Source organism: Cervus elaphus, chromosome 1 (assembly GCF_910594005.1).
Source record: "Cervus elaphus chromosome 1, mCerEla1.1, whole genome shotgun sequence".
NCBI lineage: Eukaryota > Metazoa > Chordata > Mammalia > Artiodactyla > Cervidae > Cervus > Cervus elaphus.
The window spans coordinates 21,175,479-21,196,074 of NC_057815.1; the positions used below are offsets into that span (position 1 = coordinate 21,175,479).

The following is a 20,596-nucleotide window of genomic DNA, read 5'->3' on the forward strand; positions in this document are numbered from 1 at the left end:
TGTTTTGAAGCAATTGCATTTAAGAAAGAAGTTAAACAGGGGTATGTAGGTCAAACAAACCTCCAGGAGGAGGAATGAAAGGTAATGAAGGTCAGAAACCACAGAGCCAGGCTAACTCTTTCTCTCCCCTCGCCCGAGTCTTCCAGGGGAACTAGAATGTGTCTTCTGGGCAATTGTAGCACTTTTTACAAACCTCATAGCACAAACTCAAGGTACTGTGGAAAATGTTCTGACCCATTTCTTCTTTCCCCATTTAGTTTCTGGAACACTGAAGATATTAAGTAAATATCTTTTGAATGAAGAAATGCGTGTGTAAAAGAATAATTAACAGTAGCCCAGTCCCATGTGCTAAATGTGTCCAGTCATCCAGGAGCAGTATGGTAGAAAGGTGAAACTCAGAGCAGACCTTCCTAACATGGTTCTACCTGGGACCCCACTCGGCTATTTTCACGTGTCATCTTCATCCAGGAACTAGATTAAGCAAGATTGAGATTTAATGATAAATTACCTAACCCCTGCCCCTTGGGTCAGGCTGCCTTAGTCACTCATTTCAGTCCAGTTGCTCAGTCGTGTCCAACTTTTTGTGACCCATGAATTGCAGCACGCCAGGCTTCCCTGTCCATCACCAACTCCCAGAGCTTTCTCAGACTCATGTCCATTGAGTCAGTGATGCCATCCAACCATCTCATCCTCTGTCATCCCCTTATCCTCCTGCCTTCCATCTTTCCCAGCATCAGGGTCTTTACCAATGAGTCAGCTCCTTGCATCAGGTGGCCAAAGTATTGGAGTTTCAGATTCAACATCAGTCCTTCCAATGAATATTCAGGACTGATTTCCTTTAGAATTTACTAATTTAATCTCCTTGTGGTTCAAGAGACTCTTAAGAGTCTTCTCCAACACCACAATTCAAAAGCATCGATTCTTCAGTACTCAGTTTTCTTCTTAGTCCAACTCTCACATCCATACATGACTACTGGAAAAACCATAGCTTTGACTAGACGGACCTTTGTTGGCAGAATAACGTCTCTGCTTTTTAATATGCTGTCTAGGTTGATCATAGCTTTTCTTCCAAGGAGTAAGCATCTTTTAATTTCATGGCTGCAGTCACCATCTGCAGTGATTTTTGGAGGTCAAGAAAATAAAGTCTGCCACTATTTTCATTGTTTCCCCATCTATTTGCCATGAAGTGATGGGATCGGATGCCATGATCTTAGTTTTTTGAATGTTGAATTTTAAGTCAGCTTTTTCACTCTCCTCTTTTACTTTCATCAAGAGGCTCTTTAGTTCCTCTTACTTTCTGCCACATGGGTGGTGTCATCTGCATATCTGAGGTTATTGATATTTCTCCTGGCAATCTTGATTTCAGCTTGTGATTCATCCAGCCCAGCGTTTCACATGATGTACTCTGCATATAAGTTAAATAAGCAGGGTGACAATATACATTCTTAACATACTTCTTTCCCAATTTGGAACCAGTCTGTGATTCCATATCCAGTTCTAACTGTTGCTTCTTGACCTGCATACAGATTTCTCATGAGGGCAGGTCAGATGGTCTGGTATTTCCATCTCTTGAAGAATTTTCCACAGTTTGTTGTGATCCACACAGTCAAAGGCTTTGGCTTAGTCAATAAAGCAGAAGTAGATGTTTTTCTGGAACTCTCTTGCTTTTTTGATGATCCAGCAGATGTTGGCAATTTGATCTCTCATTCTTCTGCCTTTTCTAAATCCACTTGAATATCAGGAAGTTCATGGTTCATGTACTGTTGAAGCCTGGTTCAGAGAATTTTGAGCATTATTTTGCTAGTGTGTGAGATGAGTGCAATTGGGCAGTAGTTTGAACATTCTTTGGCATTGCCTTTCTTTGGGGTTGGAATGAAAACTGACCTTTTCCAGTCCTGTGGCCACTGCTGAGTTTTCCAAATTTGCTGGCATATTGAGTGCAGCACTTTAACAACATCATCTTTTAGGATTTGAAATAGTTCAGCTGAATTCCATCACTTCCACTAGCTTTGTTCATAGTGATGCCTCCTAAGGCCCGCCTGACTTCAGACTCCGGGATGTCTGGCTCTAGGTGAATGATCACACTATTGTCGTTATCTGGGTCATTAAGATCTTTTTTGTACAGTTCATCTGTGTGTTCTTGCCACCTCTTCTTAATATCTTCTGCTTCTGTTAGGGCCATGCCATTTCTGTCCTTTATTGTGCTCATCTTGGAATGAAATGTTCCATTGGTATTTCTAATTGTCCTGAAGAGATCTTTGGTCTTTCCCATTCTATTGTTTTCCTGTATTTCTTTGCATTGATTGCTGAGGAAGTCTTTCTTGTCTCTCCCTGCTATTATTTGGAACTCTGTATTCAGGTGGGTATATCTTTCCTTTTGTCCTTTGCCTTTAGCTTCACTTCTTTTCTCAGCTATTTGTAAGGCCTCCTCAGACAACCATTGTGCCTTTTTGAATTTCTTTTCCATGGGGATGGTGCTGATCCCTGTCTCCTGTACAATGTCACGAACCTCCATCCATAGTTCATCAGGCACTCTGTCTATCAGATCTAATCGCTTGAATCTATTTCTCACTTCCACTGTATAATGGTAAGGGATTTGATTTAGGTCATACCTGAATGGTCTAGTGGTTCTCTCTACTTTCTTCAATTTAAGTCTGAATTTGGCAATAAGGAGTTCATGATCCGAGCCACAGTCAGCTCCTGGTCTTGTTTTTGCTGACTGTATAAAGCTTCTCCATCTTTGGCTGCAAAGAATATAATCAATCTGATTTCCGTGTTGACCATCTGGTGGTGTCCATGTGTAGAGTTGTCTCTTGTGTTGTTGGAAGAGGGTGTTTGCTATGACCAGTGTGTTCTCCTTGCCAAACTGTTACTCTTTGCCCTGCTTTATTATGTACTCCAAGGCCAAACTTGCCTGTTACTTTAGGTTCTCTTGACTTCCTACTTTTGCATTCCAGTCCCCTATGATGAAAAAGACATCTTTTTTGGGTGTTAGTTCTAGAAGGTCTTGTAGGTGTTTGTAGAAGTATTCTACTTCAGCTTCCTCAGCATTACTGATTGGGGCATAGACTTGGATTACTGTGATATTGAATGGTTTGTTTGGGAATGAACAGAGATCATTCTGTGATTGTTGAGATGGCACCCAAGTACTGCATTTCAGACTCTTTTTTTGACTGTGAGGGCTACTCTGTTTCTTATAAGGGATTCTTCTTCACACAGTAGTAGATATAATGGTCATCTGAGTTAAATTCTCCCATTCCAGTCCATTTTAGCTCACTGCTTCCTAAAATGTCCATGTTTACTATTTGTTCAGTCTTTAGTAATGACTTTGTCATACTATTGCCTACTTGAAGCTGATTTGCTAGTTAGGCAATGTCTGATTGCTAGAAAAAATAAATCATACAGAGAAGGTTTAAAAAGCAGGAGGAAATCTTTGGGAAATGGAAAAGCTGGTGATTCTAGGAGCCAGCTCTCTGTTCTGAGCGGTAGAAGGGCAGGAGCATTTCACGTATCACCAGCCAGTTTTCCTTCTCTCTGGGGAGTAAGAGCACAGAGAACCCAGGAGCAGGTTAGGACCAGCAAAACTAAGTAGTGAAGGCCAATATTTTTAAAAGTCCAGAGTGCTCTGTGAGTTATGTCCGTTACAGTGCAGAAAGTAAGGGTCTTTTTTAAGACAACATAGACTCAATAACAGGATGTTGTGTGTTAGGTAGAGTGTATCTCTTTGTTCCCCTGTGTGATAATGATCTTGAGATTGTGAAAACAAACCAACAGAAAAGATTAATCTGTTTTATGTCACAACATTTTAATGGTGAGACCACACATTGTAAATTAGAAGGATGTGGTCTGATGAGGGTCAGATAGCTTTCGGTTTTGTGGGGGTGCAAGGACCCTACAAAAAGGCAGAGCCTGCAGGCTGAAACCCCAGGGCAGCAGAGGCAGGGAGCCCCTGGTTTCCTTCAGCTCAGAAGAAAAGAAGAGGCCAGCATGCCCCGCCTTCCCCTGCTGCTGCTGCTGCTCGGGTGCCTGGGGTCTCATGGGTTTCCAGCCACTTCAGAAACACAAGAGCAAGACATGGAGATGGTCCAGGTAAATGCTGAATTTCACGTGCCAGAAATGCAAGGGCCCTACCTTCTCATTTTTCCAAGGTCAAGGGATAGGAGTTCATGGAAGTCTGGGATTCATTCTGGGATAACCATTTTGTCAGAAACAGATTCCCTCATACAAAAATAAAAATCTACTTAGATTGAGGGCAGGAGCAGAAGGGGGCAACAGAGGATGACATGGTTGGATGGCAGCACCGACTCAGTGGACATGAGTTTGAACAAACTCTGGAGATACTGAAAGACAAGGGAAGCCTGGTGTGCAAAGAGGCAGACATGACTTAGCAACTGAACAATAAAATCTCTCTGTAGACATTTTTGGACTATAGAGAAAGAGAAAGCCAAAAAGAAAAGCATGCAGACTGGTTTTTCTAATTGTAATTCTGACTTCTAATTGAGATTCTTTAGACCTAGCAATAGCATAGTTTCTACCACTGCACTGACATTTCTGTACCAACAGTAAGCATAAGAAAGGCTGTGAAATTCAGCTGACAGAAATTCATTGCAGAAGCAGGTTTGTTTTTCCCCTCTTGACACTAAATCTTTAAGGTAAAAGAACTATTCTGTCACTACAGTGAAATGCTAGGAATTTTCAGAGAAATAAGAAAGATTTCATATCTTCTGTTTGAATTTTTTTTATTTATCAGAAATACCTACAAAACTATTATAGCTTAGAGGTTGGAACCAGCCGATTCGAAAGGCAGAGAAACCATGGTTCAATGATTGAAAAATTAAAGCAAATGCAGGAATTCTTTGGGCTAAAAGTGACTGGAAAGATAGATGCTGATACCCTGGATATTGTGAGGAAGCCCAGATGTGGAGTGCCTGACGTCTCATCCCGGTATGAACTCACTCCAGGGAACCCTCGTTGGCAGAGCACACACTTGACCTACAGGTAATTAGACGGAGCCCAAAGAGGGGACACTGTTTCCCACCAGAGCCATGAGAAATGAGCTTTGACGTGTCTGTGTTTTCTTTCATGTGAAGGGTTGAAAATTACACCCCAGACATGTCGAGAGCAGACGTGGAGCAGGCTGTTAGGAAGGCCTTTCAGCTCTGGAGCAGTGCCTCACCCCTGACCTTCACCAAGGTCTCTGAGGGGCAAGCAGACATAATGATATCCTTTGTCTGGAGAGGTGAGCTCTTTCCTCCCCAAACCATTCTGAACCTCGCCTCACACCACCTTCAGACATGCTCAGCATTCTGGTCAGAATTTCCCCTTATTTGAGGGTGCTGATTTTATGGGCTAAAGAAGGGACCCCTCACAGGTGAACAATGCCTTTTGGCTCCTTGTCCCTGCTCTCTCGTCTCTGGTAGGGAAGTCTAAAGAGAAGAGGAGATTTATCTTTGCTGCGCTTTGTCCCTCACAGATCATCGTGACAACTCTCCCTTTGATGGACCTGGGGGTGTACTCGCTCATGCGTTCCAACCAGGAATAGGTATTGGAGGAGATGTTCATCTTGATGAAGAGGAAACATGGACCAAAGATTTGAATGGTGAGTCAAGGAATTCTCCCTCCCTATTTTTATTTTCCCTTTTTGTGGCTTAATGCAATATGTTCTGTTTTGTATAAAAGAATAAACCAATATTATGATGATAGTTAAATGCTTTAATAAAGATATGCTTTCTAATGGTGGTTCAGAAAGATATTGCAACACTATAGTTACAGTTAGTGATAACGTCTGAGGATACTGTTTCTACCAGTGGTTGCATCTTAAGGGTAAAATATGTTTATGAAATTTTAAAATACTCTAAGATTATAAATGATATTTTGTATGTGTACAAATATGTACCAGAACTAAATAATGGTAACTTTTGGTGGAGTTGCTTTGGAAAGTACGTGTTTTGGTACATGGTTATCCAAATTTTTGTTTTGAATATATATTAGTTTATTTAGAATCTATAGTTAGATTAAAGTCATAAACATTAATAGAATGTTGTTGTTTCTCTATGTAATCTTTTTTCCAATTTATTTATTGCCGGACTTACTAATCAATATTAAAATTTTGCATGTCAGCTAATTTTTTTCCTTACATTTTAGCAGTTCAATTCTAGAAGTTTAGACTTGAAGTCTTTCTAGTATTAATTAATTCTTCTCTTATGATTATACACACACACACATCTCAGACCATGTCATAAACCAAACCACAGTGGAATTCTTATGTGGTTTGGAGATATATTTGCTCTTTGAGGCCTGAATACTGTACTGCCATCTGCTAAAGACTGACCAATTCTGTTGCCTTTTAGGTTACAACTTGTATTGGGTTTTGGCACATGAATTGGGCCATTCCTTTGGACTTTCTCATTCTACTAACATGGGGGCTTTGATGTACCCCAACTACATCTACACTGGTGAAGTTTATCTGTCTCAAGATGACATCAAGGGCATCCAGGCCATCTATGGTAAGTGAAGTTGGGCGAACCAGACAAATGCTTGTGAGCTATATGTGTGCTTCAATTATAAAGGCAATGACTTGGGTCCGTGAAAGACTCTTCATCATATATATTTTTGGGTCAATGTAGTATGTAAAACCTCATTAACTTCAGGATCTTTGTTTAATTTTTTAAGGGCCACCTAATAAACTGCAGCTGGTCCCAGTGCTACCAACCCCCCAACCCTGTGATAACTGGATAACATTTGATGCTGTGACCAAAATTCGTGGGGAATTGTTCTTCTTCAAAGACAGGTACAAATTATAATTAATCCTGACATATGTTTATAATGATTATACATTTGTGTGTATTTTTTTTCTTTTCTTACTCAATATTGTATTCATACATAATTATAAATATCCATAAAATAAAAGTTCTCCTAAGTCCTGCTCCCACCACCCTCCGTGACACATAGAAATACGTAGAGCTTGGCAGAGGGGAGGAATATGACTTTCTGAGGGCCGCAGGTAGTCCGCAATGGAGCAAAAGCTGGTCTGCCAACTCCGGACTGAAGCTCCTTTCCCTAGCACACTCTGCTATGCTAAACGTGATGGTGGGGTTGAGGACAAATTGCTCATCTTACTGTATGGCTGAAACCAGCTCTCTACTCTGCTGAGGGTTACATAACCCAGAGTCGAGACGGGGAAGGCCACCCTTTCTGTTCGCATTGTCCTCCCATCCGCACGATGCCGCTCTCCCAACCTGCCATCCAGCAAATCCTCGTTGTGCCCCAGAAGCCGAGAGGAAGAAAGAAAACATCGTTTGCAGACAAGCCCCCAGCCTCACCCCGCCTTCTGAGGGACTTGGTACTTTCCTCCTCGAAGCCTTACAGTCCTAGCATTCAGTCTACCGAGCGTGGATTCAAACAGGCTAGAGTGACCTCACGCCTGTCTTCCTCTTCTCAACAAAACTGACTCACTGAGGGATAAGAGCATAGATAGTGTGATCCTCCCCCTCCAAATGAGAACTATTAGGGATTTGGAAGGAGTCAACAGCTCCCTTTGAGCCTATAGAATGTTTGATGTTATGCATTATTTTGCGTTAGTATCTAAATGAGATAAATGCAGGTCATCAGGAGGCTTAGTTATAAATCTAAACTAATTTTGTTTTTAAGTATCTGTACAGACATGGGAGGATCATTGATAAGAAACAGATTTTTTCCCTTCCTCCCCTTCCTCCTCCTCTTACTGTCTTTTCTCCTCCTCCTCCTGTCTTTTTCTCTACCTCTTCCTCCTCCTCTTACTGTTTTTCTCCTCCTTCTCCTGTCTCTTTCTATTCCCCTTCCTCCTCCTCTTACTGTTTTTTCTCCTCCTCCTCCTGTATTTTTCTCTTCCTCTTCCTCTGCTGCTGCTGATCCTTTTTCTTCACCTTCCTCATCTTCTGTTTTAATGGAAAGCTGCCAGAATGTCAAAATACCTCAGTTGTGAAAGAAAAAAAAAAGTTCCATTTGGCAGGAAGAGTTCATGTGGAGTTGGACTAGGGTAATGAAATTTGGCACTCCCTGTGGCCTTGACATTTATCCTTGAGGGAATCAAAACTTGACAGTCACTGATTTGCACAAGGTCCTTAGCCGCTTGGGAGGAGGTTGAAGCAGGGACTGACATGAGAATTAGGAAGCACATAGCTGGTCTGGAGGTCATCCCGTGAGGCATGGTCAAGGAGGAAGGAACAGAGACAGATCAGTGAGCAGAGACAACAGGGGTGTGCCCATGAGCAGTTACCACTCTGGCCAACAGGGGCCCAGTCCCACTGCAGACCCTTGAAGTCCTCACAGAGTGTACTTCAGGACGGTCCCACCAAAGGGCAGGGGACCTGGGGTACTTCTCACTGACGTTTCCCCTCGCTTTTTGAGGAGGTCCTGAAGGTGTCACTAGACAGCGTCTTGGCGGGCACCGCACTGACCCAGCCTGCCCCTGGGTTGGGGAGAGCGCGAGGCTTGGGGGGACAATGGGGACGATCTGTCAGAGCTGCACAGCTGCTGGTGGCCCAGGGATTTGGCATCAGGAGGGTCTGCTCCAGAGACTGACAAGGAGGGTGCTTGCCACGCATCAGCCTTTGTAGGATCCTCTATCATTTTCCAAGGCTGGCTGGCTATGGGGCTTCCATTCGACGGTCTGCTCCAGAGACTGACAAGGAGGGTTATTTCCACGCGTCAGCCTTTGTAGGATCCTCTGTCATTCCCCAAGGCTGGCTGGCAATGGGGCTTCTGTTCCATTTCTGTAGTTTTGGGGACACGTGTGTTAGCCCATGTGGAAGTCTCTGCTGTGCTGTTTCCCTGTCTCTGTCGACTGCGGAATGAACATGGCAGAATTCTCAACTGAAAGATAAGAAAAGAAAAGAGCTTAGTCTGGGCAACCTTACAAATCTGGTTTAAAAATTAGACTTTGCCTCTTATGAACTGTGTGGCTTCAGTTTCTCATCTATAAAATAGGAGCAATAAGAGCTTCCATGAAAGATGTTTGTGAGATAAGTCATAGTGTAATTCGTAAGTGCTTACCACATTGGATAATAATCTTGTGTTCCAGGGACAGAAGGAACTGAGAGGCAGCAGAGAATGCCAGTAATTATCTTTTTTTTTTTCTGGTTTCTTTTCAAATCAGGTTCATCATCCGTGTTCATCCGTACTACCCAGGGGTCGAAGTCGTGCTCATCTCTGCTTTCTGGCCAGATCTGTCAAGTGGGATTGAGGCAGCTTATGATGTTCCTAAAAAAGACGAAGCCCTTTTTTTCAAAGGTAATACCACTGAATTTCCCCCTTTTTTATGAAACAATTTACTATTGGTTTGGATTGAGAAGCAACAATTCAGTTCAGTCACTCAGTCATGCCTGACTCTTTGCGACCCCATGGACTGCACTGCACTAGGCCTCCGTGTCCATCACCAGTTCCCAGAGTTCACTCAAACTCATGTCCATTGAGTCGGCGATGCCATCCAACTGATGCTGCACCAAAGTAACAGTGGCTGCACACTTTCTCCTCGTGGATTTTTTTCTTAAAACCTCAAAGTCCTAACTACTGAATCAAGGAGGATTCGTTATTGTGATTTAAAATGACATGCTGAGTAATTAGAATAAAAATCAAATAGCTAGCAATTTAACTTTTCCCTTTTTTTTTATTATGAAACTGGAAGTAGGAAATGCTGTATTTGGGCATTCCACATATTTTAAAAATACATATTTTCCAGGATGCTGAGAAAAAAAGTATAGAAACCCATACTTATCAGACCTAAAGGAAATTAAGAAAACTTTGTCCTTGGGTTTTTTTTTTTTTTTTAAGAAATCCTCCTAATAGACATTATATTAATAGTTTGAGGGAAGTTGAGAGCTTACCCTTCTCATAAACTGCACATCTTTATAGATGGGCCACTGTCCATAAATTCTAGGTGTAGACTGCTTTGATTCTCTTAGATCCAATTATGCTCCAACATTCAGCCATGCTTTGTGTATATACTGCCAAACGTCTGGGTTCTTAGAAAATAATTCAGATGTTTGGCTTTGTATGCACAAAAGACTAAGACAATTAACCCTAACAGCATTAAGGTAAATAATTAAAACCACTTATGATGAGCAAAGAATTTTGAAACATACTGTCCAACACATGTACCACAAAAATAAAGACAGATATATAATGTGCATTTAGATAGCATCACCCTGGCTCATAAAGAATACTCTTCCAGGAACAGGCAAGCCAAGAGCTCAGGGGTGCTGTCCAGTGGGACGTGGAAACATGCATTACACTTTTGGCCTGTAGGACCGCTTGTGCCCACCCACACTCTCTGTGCAGCTGGAGAAGTGAGCCACTAGAGAAGAACTAAGCCACGACAGAGAAATGCCCAATTCAGGGGCACCTCACTTTGGAATAAAGCCCTCCTTCCACTTCTGGTGAAGTGAATGTCTGGAGGAAACCTGCCTACTGACCTCCAGAGTCTCAGGCAAATCATTTCACGGCCACTTTTTTTTTTTTTTGGTTGACAGGCAATAAATACTGGGTTGCTAGGGGAGGTGTGATACTGCGCAGTTACCCCAGGGACATCTACAGTTCCTTTGGCTTCCTAGATGGGTGAGGAATGTCGATGCTGCTGTCCATGAAGAGGAAACCGGAAAGACGTACTTCTTTGTTGACAATGAGTACTGGAGGTAAAGACAGACCCTTGGAGATCTTACACATCAGATCCCTCCGTAGTGGAAGAAGAAAAATGCCCTTTTAAGTTATGTTCATATTCTGCTGAAAATCCTTCTTCTGTGAATGGGTACAGCCAGGCTGAGTGTCATTTAGTCTGTGCTTGCTGTCATCATACCACACCTGTCCTTGGAAGGCAAGGGACTTGCAGGATTGAGTTCCAGAGGAGATTTTTTTAAAGGGCTGGAGCCTGAGATGAAATCTGAATCGGATTTGTTAGAGCTGATGCCTCTTCAGGTGTGCTCTAGGCTGTCTCAGCCTCCCACAACCCTATTGAACCAGGAACTTTTCCAGTTAAAGGTTCCTATTATTTTTAAACAATGATGCACCCACCCACAGTTGTTTTAAGCAGCCACTGGATTTCAGTACAGTGGACAAAAGGGTAGCACCTACCTCTCAGATTTGTTGTGAAGATTAAATGAATGAGTATGCTCAAAGCACTTAGAACAGACACTGACACATGAAAAGTTGTTTGGGAATGCTAAGTGTTATTTGTTGTTATTATATTAATCATACATTCTAATATTTCTAACCCATTTTTTTTTTACCAGGTATGATGAAAACAGGGAGTCCATGGATGCAGGTTATCCCAAAGAGATAGCTCAAGACTTCCCTGGGATTAGCGGAAAAGTTGATGCTGTTTTCGAACATGAAGGTTAAGACTATTCAATTTCTTCATTTTGCTACCCTAAAAATCAACAACAAAACATGGGCTTTGTTATTTTGATAAGAAAATTTTAAATATATAATTTGGGCATGGAAATTACTGACTTTTCAGGAAAGCTCATGTGAAAAAACCTAATCTCTCTCTCTTGCTTTTTTTTTTTAGGAAACTTCTACTTTTTTCAAGGATCAACGCAGTACAAATTTGATCCTAAAACAGAGAATTTTGGCTTTCCTGGATGCTAACAGCTGGTTCAACTGCTGCAATAACTGATCATTGATTATCACAAAGGAGGTGGAAAAATATTCTTTATGTGTGTAAAAATAGCCTTTATTTTCTGAGCAGCCACATTTTCAATATTTTATATATCCTCCTGAGGTCACTGAGTTAAAGACATATAAGTATGACCTTAAGTGAAAGTGAAGTCGCTCAGTCGTGTCCGACTCTGTGACCCCATGGACTGTAGCCTACCAGGCTCCTCCGTCCATGGGATTCTCCAGGCAAGAATACTGGAGTAAGTTGCCATTTCCTTCTCCAATCTGGATACAGGTTCTGTGTTAACTAAAGTATACTGCTTCATGAACTTATACAATTTAGCTTCAAGCCAGCACTAAGGAAGCTGAGGTCATGACTTATCGTTAGGTTTATATAGAATCTCTTTGGGTTTTCAGGTCCTGGCTGTTACAGGGATTCTTATCTTATCCTCCCTGAAAGAGTCTCCAGTTTCAGCAAAAGAAAAATAGCACAAAAGTATATGCCTCTGAATGATAATGTCATCCTGATATGTAGAGATCTGCACTGTCTCATGTTAAAGAAAATCATATATTTACTAATTTGTAAAAGAACATAAAATTAGTCATTGTTTAGATACACACAGAAAAAGCACATAAGTATAAATTTCAACTTTTACAAAGTAATGTAATAGATAATCCGTACTCAGATCACGAAAAAATAGTTTTACAAGCATCCTTTATGCATTTATGGTGCTCCCTTACAGACACCCTGATAGCTCAGCTGGTAAAGAATCTGCCTGCAATGCAGGAGACCTGGGTTCGATCCCTGGGTTGGGAAGATCCCCTGGAGAAGGGAAAGGCTACCCACTCTAGTATTCTGGCCTGGAAAATTCCATGGACTGTATAGTCTATGGGGTCACAAAGAGATGGATACGACTGAATGATTTTCACTTTCCCTTACAGAAACCAGACCCCAAGGATAGGCGCCATCTTGACTTCTGACAGTGTAGCTTACTTAGCCTGCTTCTGCACTTCATATAAAAGGAATTATGCAATATAAATATATTTGTTTGTGTCTTTTTTCACTCAGTGCTGATGGCTGTGAGTTTTATCTCTATTTGTTGTGTAGTTTTTTGTTTATTTTCATTTAGTATAGTTCACCATACAGTGAATACACAGAAATTTATTTATTCAGTCCCTTCTTGAAGGAAATGTGGGTAGTTTCCAATTGGAGTCCATTAGGTACCATCCTACCCTGAGCATTCTAATGCATGAGTTTTGAGCACTTTTATGCTTTATAGTGGAGGAAGTGCTAGATCTTAGGATATGCATATGTTCAAGTTTAGTAGATATTATATTTTCCAAAGTGGTTGTATTAATTCCTATGCTATTTTGAAGAAACCATTTTCTTAATATTGTAGCCATAGTTTCCAAGATTATATCCCTATTTTAAAATGGGACTTAGGCAAATTCTCAAAGAAATTATGTAGGAAGATAGAAAACTATACAAGAAGTGCAAATGCTCTTCCTTCTTGTAGAATATATATCACATGGAGTGAGGGGGAACCCTGGCTATTGACCTTTCTCATTTATTTTGATTTCAAACTATGCCTTAGATCCTGCAGGGAGCCATCAGACCTGGTGGTTTTATGAGCATCTACCAAGGTTCCCATGGGTGTTTCACATGCCTTCAGATGCACACAGTTCATCTCTAAGCATCCTCAGAGGTGGTCCTGACCATCAGTCATGCATTTGAGGTGCTGGCTTTCTTTGAGGTGCTGAGTGGGCTTTTAATTTTCAACTCAAGAGGTGAGAGCAGTGGGAGCCCATTGACAGTCTTCCTGGGCTGGGACAGCTGTACTAGGAGGCACTGCCTCATTTCCAGAGACTCATCTCACACACACACTGGGAGAGCCAATGGCAGGAGAGCATCCCAGCCTGGTCCTTCTAAAGGGAAGAAGCCTGAAGAACATCCCCAAAAAACCCTGAATTCACCAGGGTCCTCACTTCCTTCTGAGAGTGTTCTGTCCTCACCAAATCCCTTCACTTTCCAAGCATTCACAGGATCTCCACATTGCTGCTTTAGCGAGTTTAAATTTATTCTCAATCAAGCATGAACAGAAGACTGATACTTCTTTCAATTTCAAATTCCATGTTGGCAAAGTTATTATTCAGTTCAGTCCAGTCACTCAGTCATGTCCGACTCATTGCAACTCCATGGACTGCAGCACACCAGACTTCCCTGTCCTTCACCAGCTCCTGGAGCTTGATCAAACTCATATCCATCGAGTCAGTGAAGCCATCCAACCATATCATCCTCTCTTGTCCCCTTCTCCTCCTGCCTTCAGTCTTTCCCAGCTTCAGGGTCTTTTCCAATGAGTCAGTACTTCCCATAAGGTGGCCAAAATTTTGGAGCTTCAGCTTCAGCATCAGTCCTTCTAATGAATATTCAGGACTGATTTCCTTTAGGATGGACTAGTTGGATCTCCTTGCAGTCCAAGGGACTCTCAAGAGTCTTCTCCAACACCACTGTTCAAAAGCATCAACTCTTCAGCACTCAGCTTTCTTTATAGTCCAACTCTCACATCCATACATGAGCACTGGAAAAACCATAACTTTGACTAAATTGACCTTTTTCAGCAAAGTAACATCTCTGCTTTTTAACATGCTGTCTAGGTTGGTCATAGATTTTCTTCCAAGGAGCAAGCGTCTTTTAATTTCACAGCTACAGTCACCATCTGCAGTGATTTTGGAGCCCCCAATAAAGTCTCTCACTGTTTATACTGTTTCCCCATCTATCTGTCATGAAGTGATGGGACCGGATGCCATGATCTTTGTTTTTTGAATGTTGAATTTTAAGCCAACTTTTTCACTCTCCTCTTTCACTTTCATCAAGAGGCTCTTTAGTTCCTCTTCAATTTCTGCCATAAGTGTGATATCATCTCTGTATCTGAGGTTATTGATATTTCTCCTGAAAATCTTGATTCCGGCTTGTGCTTCAGTCAGCCCAGCATTTTGCATGATGTACTCTGCATATAAGTTAAATAAGCAGGGTAACAAAATACAGCCTTGCCATACTCCTTTCCCAATTTGGAACCAGTCCATTGTTCCATGTCTGGTTCTAACTATTGCTTCTTGACATGCAGATTTCTTAGGAGGCAAGTAAGGTGGTCTGGTGTTCCCATCTCTTGAAGAATTTTCTACATTTGTTGTGATCAAAGTCAAAGATTTTGGCATAATCAATAAAGCAGAAGTAGATGATTTTCTGGAACTCTCTTGCTGTTTCTATGATCCAATGGATGTTGGCAATTTGATCTCTGGTTCTTCTGCCTTTTCTAAATCCACCTTGAACATCTGGAAGTTCTCAGTTCACATCCAATGAAGCCTCACTTGGAGAATTTTGAGTATTACTTTGCTAGCATAAGATGAGTGCAATGGTGCATTAGTTTGACATTCTTTGGCATTGCCTTACTTTGGGATTGGAATGAAAACTAACCTATTCCAGTTCTGTGGCCACTGCTGAGTTTTCCAAATTTGCTGGTATATTGAGTGCAGCACTTTCACAGCATCATCTTTTAGGATTTGAAAGAGCTCAACTGGAATTCCATCACCTCCATTAGCTTTGTCTGTAGTGATGCTTCCTAATGCCCACTTAACTTCTCATCCCAGGATATCTGGCTCTAGGTGAGTGATCACACCATCTTGCTTATCTGGGTCATTAAGATCTTTTCTGTATAGTTTTTGTATAAAAATGTATTAACATTTTATATGAATGTATCAATGTTTTAGGAATAGGTGAACTAAAATGGGCTGGAATAAGCAAATTTAATTCAGATGACCATTATATCTACTACACTGGGCAAGAATCCCTTAGAAGAAATGGAGTAGACCTCATAGTCAACAAAAGAGTCTGAAATGCAGTACTAGGTTGCAATCTCAAAAATGACAGAATGATCTCTGCTCATTTCCAAGGAAACAATTCAATATCACAGTAATCCAAGTCTATGCCCCAACCACTAATGCCAAAGAAGCTGAAGTTGAATGGTTCTCTGAAGACTTACAAGGCCTTCTAGAACTAACACCAAAAAAAAAAAAAAAGTTCTTTCATCATAGGGGACTGGAATGCAAAATAGGAAGAGATACCTGGAGTATCAGGCGAATTTGGCCTTGGAGTACAAAATGGAGCAGAGCAAAGGCTGACAGAGTTTTGCCAAGAGAATGCACTGGTCATAGCAAACACACTCTTCCAGCAACACAAGAGAAGGCTCTACACATAGACATCACCAGGTGGTCAATACCGAAATCAGGTTGATTATATTCCTTGCTGCTGAAGATGGAGAAGCTCTATACAGTCAGCAAAAACAAGACTGGGAACTGACTGTGACTCAGATCATGAACTGCTTATTGCCAAATTCAGACTGAAATTGAAGAAAGTAGGGAAAACCACTGGACCAGGTATGACCTAAATACCTAAATTCAGGTATGACCTAAGTCAAATCCCTAATGATTATACAGTGGAAGTGACAAATAGATTTAAGGGATTAGACCTGATAGAGTGCCTGAAGTACTATGGATGGAGGTTCATGACATTGTAAAGGAGGCAGTGATCAACACCATCCCCAGGAAAAGGAAATGCAAAAAGGCAAAATGGTTGTCCGAGGAGGCCTTACAAATAGGTAAGAAAAGAAAAGAAGCTAAAGGCAAAGAAAAAGGAAAGATATGCCCATCCAAATGCAGAGTTCCAAAGAATAGCAAGGAGAGATAAGGAAGCCTTCCTCAGGGATCAGTGCAAGAAAATGGAGGAAAACAATAGAATGGGAAAGACTAGAGATTTCTTCAAGAAAATTAGACATACCAGGGGAACATTTCATGCAAAAATGGGCACAATAAAGGACAGAAGTGGTCTGGACCTAAAAGAAGCAAAAGATATTAAGAAGAGGTGGCAAGAATATGCAGAACTATACCAAAAAAAAAAAAAAAAGTTATTATTGAAAGTTTAGAGATTCAAGCAGTGATAAAGGGAATAATGAAGTGAGTTTGTTTTTTTTTTAAATAAACATTCAGAGCAATGAATCTTCCTAAAGTCCTCCCCAATATACCGAAAAACAACCTCCTCTTCTATTGAGGTGCGCATTGGCTCTGAGAGCATCCAAGTGGACTTCCCTTGTCTGATGGACCAGCACATTATCCTGCTGGAAAAATTTCTGCCTTGTTCTGGGAATCCTCTTCTCACCCCACTGCAGCCACTTCATTCTACTGCAGGCTGCCTGTTCTGGTCCTGGGGCATTCGGTCACTGATACTGGTTTGGAGTTGCATGACAAAGACAGGCCAAAGAGAACCCTCCCTAAGACTTTTGAGCTGAAAATTGGGGAAAAGAAGAAGGATTGGTTTGGAGAAAGGGATTTAAGTTGAAGTAATAAGCCTAGAAGTTCCACGTAGTACCTTTATTTGGATTCTATATGAAAGGTTTAAAAAGAATCCTGTATAAGAATCCTTACAAAAATTAAGGTTCTGGCAGGAAACACATGGCACAATCATATCAGGAATTGAGAAAGATTTCAGGAAAAGATGACCTATAAAACTATGGGCTGGATTAAAGGACATCAAATCATAGTGAAGCAGATCTAGGTAAATGGCATGGAGGAACCACCCCCATAAGGTCTGAAGCAGCAAGGAGGAAAAACTGTCAAAGACAGAGAGTTTTAAGCTATTGCAGTAGCTAGGGCTGTGGATGTAAAAGACCATCCAACAAAGGCTTTGACCTTTAGTAGAGAAATGCAGCAGCTGCTAACTCGTAGGCTCCTGAACAAAAATGGGAAATAAGTCCCTTAATGTCTCTCTTGTACTCTGTAATCCCTTGTGGTGACTCCAACTGGCCAAAAATATCTAAAAGTAAGAAGTGAGCCTAGTTTATACAGCCCATGGAGGTCAACCTTCCAACTCTCAGAACAAATGGGAAATAATCAGAATATTTGCTCCTATTGTTGTTGTTCAGTCATTAAGTCATGTCTGACTCTTTGCGACCCCATGGACCACAGAGTCCCACCAGATTCCTCTGTCCACAGGATTCTCCAGGCAAGAATACTGGAGTGGGTAGTCATGCCCTTTTCCATGGCATCTTCCCAACCCAGGGATTGAATTTGTACCTCCCACATTGGCGGGCAGATTCTTTACCACTGAGCCACCAGGGAAGCCCAATCAGAATATGGCCTCTTATAATTAACTCATTAATTATGCAAAAATAAGTGGAACAGTCATCTCTATGTATTTCAAATTGGGGTTTTCCTCACCTATTTTTCATTCAGTTCTTCTTAAAATGAAAGACTCCCACACTTTTCATAAACTCCGTTGCAACAAATTTAGAAAACAACCAGCCCTGGTGGAGTAAAAAATATTATTATTCTTAATGTCATTGTTATTACTGTGCTCAACTTCTCTGCTCAACATGGACAATATCAATTGTGATTTCACCCAATCAGAAAATCAGCTCATTTCAAGAGTGGGTTGATATCACTAATTACAATGAAAGCAAGTGAACAGAGAATGAATGCAGCTTTGGGGATGGGTGAGGAGTATTTTGGGGAAAGAGAACCAAAGATAGCTTCCTGAAGATGGTGGTTGTTTTTGTTGTTTAGTTGCTAAGTCATGTCCAACTCTGCAACCCCCTGGACTGCAGCCTACCAGGCTTCCCTGTCCTTCACTGTTTCTCAGAGTTTGCTCAGATTCGTGTCCACTGAGCTGGTGATGCCATCCAACCATCTCATCCTTTGTCATCCCCTTCTTCTGACCTCAATATTTCCCAACCTCAAGGTCTTTTGCAATGAGTCGGCTCTTTGCCTCAGGTGGCCAAAGTACTGGAGCTTCAGCATCAGTCCTTCCAATGAATATTCTGGGTTGATTTCCTATAAGATGGATTCCTTGCTGTCCAAGGGATTCTCAAGAGTCTTCTCCAGCACCACAGTTCGAAAGCATCAATTGTTCAGCACTCAGCCTTCTTTGTGATGCAAGGAGGTAAAAGACTGGATTTAAATATGGCCTTTCACTTGCTACTCCTATCCCTTGGCAAAGTCAGTTTATCTCTGTTACGGCTAAGTGAGATAATTCACATACACTGCATAGTTTTGTGGGAAAACAGATGAACTTGGCTCTCAATATGTGATCAAAGGATATTGCTGAGGTGGTGACTATGTCTAGGTTGTGTAAGGTCTTGTGGGACAACATCAAGGGCGTATCCGTTTTCAACAGACATTTATTCTTCCTGCCAGGAGAGTGTTAATGCTCTTCCTGAAGATTTAGGACTCAGAAAAGTGTTGATCCCACAGGATAACTTGGCCAGAGAGTAGACACACTGATGAGAGAACTAGAAATCACTAAACCCACTCTAGGTGTTAGAAAGCAGACCAAGAAATTCTGCTTTTGATAATTAGGACTTTGAACTTAAAAGATGACTTTTTAACACAAACCAGGTGGTAGGGGGTGGGAACTAAGATATGTGGCTCAGAATGTAGGAAGGAGAGCATAGAGACTCTTTGCTCAGTCCCTTTAGAGAAAGGCTGTCTCCAGTGAGGAGAGTGAGGAAAACTAGAGACTGCTTACCATCACCTACCCTACATCCTTGTAATTTGTGGAATAAATGTTTTTTCAGCAAATTGTTTGGTATTACAACTATTCCCAACACTGTTTAGCTATTTTCATACAGTTCTGGACCTATGCCTGATTTAAGTTGTGAGTCTGGTACCCCAGGCATTCTTCTTAATAAAACATTCTGGGTAGATTTCAAGCTATATTATGCAAGCATAGGTTTATGCTACTGTCCTCTGCAAACTTTAATGTTTGTTTCTGCTCAACACCACTCATAATTTCAGCTTTCTTTCTGCTGGCTCTGTGAATAGGAGCCTTGGGATTTCTAGATGAGGAACACAATTTTATTATTAATAAAATCTCAATATCCTTGTCAGTCTCTGAGCCACTTGCTTATTTGTAGGGTGCATGACAGCTAATAACACAGTTCTGAGGTTGGGATCTATCCTGGTTTTTCAAACCCATTTAATCTTAAAGAATTACACATTAAGAGAAGCCTTGGATTTTTGTTATGTTTATCAGTCAACCTCTATTTGTCACGTGGGTGAATATATTGTACTTAACTTCTTTTGAGCTTTTTCCTCTAAGGTGTCTATGATATCACTGTGATATCAAAGATATAATGATATCTTTCCTGGGCCGGGAAGATCTTCTAGAGAAGGGATGGGCTACCCACTCCAGTTTTCTTGGGCTTCCCTTGTAGATCAGCTGATAAAGAATCTGCCTGCAATGCAGGAGACCTGGGTTTGATCCCTGGGTTGGGAAGATCCCCTGGAGAAGGAGAAGGCTGCCCATTCCAGTATTCTGGCCTGGAGAATTCCATAGGCTGTACGGTCCATGGGGTCACAAAGAGTCAGACACAACCGAGTAACTTTCAGTTTCACCTTTTCAGTTCAGTCGCTCTGTCGTGTTTGACTCTTTGCAACCCCATGAATCGCAGCACGCCAGGCTTCCCTGTCCATCACCAACTCCCGGAGTTTACACATTTTCAGATATCATAATATCATCAATTCTAGTCCCATCTCACTAGATTATGATAATTATGCTGGCAAATTCAAATATTCCAAGAGCACAAAAGTTACTACCTGGTAGTATTCTGACAATGGATTAAAAGATGAGTTTAGCCAAATATATAACAGTATCTTCACATGTGTGGTCATACCAACCACAAAGCAGTAACTCTCATGCATATTGCAACCTCTGCAACCAGGATGTGCATGTAACTGGGAGGAGGCAAAATGTTTAGGCAAACACCACACTGAATGTTGAATGCACTGTGAGGCAATACCCCTAAATCTATAAAGGAGATGGCTAAGTTGGTTTGTTATGGAGATTTGGAGGAAAATGCTTGGTTTTTCTTGGCTTTATTTCACTGTGCAGCAATAATTTTCTCAAGACTCATTC

The 20,596-nt window shown here is 41.4% G+C and overlaps 1 pseudogene; it reads left to right on the forward strand.

Annotated features, from left to right (window-relative positions):
* The first annotated feature begins 3,955 nt into the window (after positions 1-3,955).
* On the forward strand, positions 3,956-12,633 carry LOC122698864 (annotated as a pseudogene).
* The last annotated feature ends 7,963 nt before the right edge of the window (positions 12,634-20,596 follow it).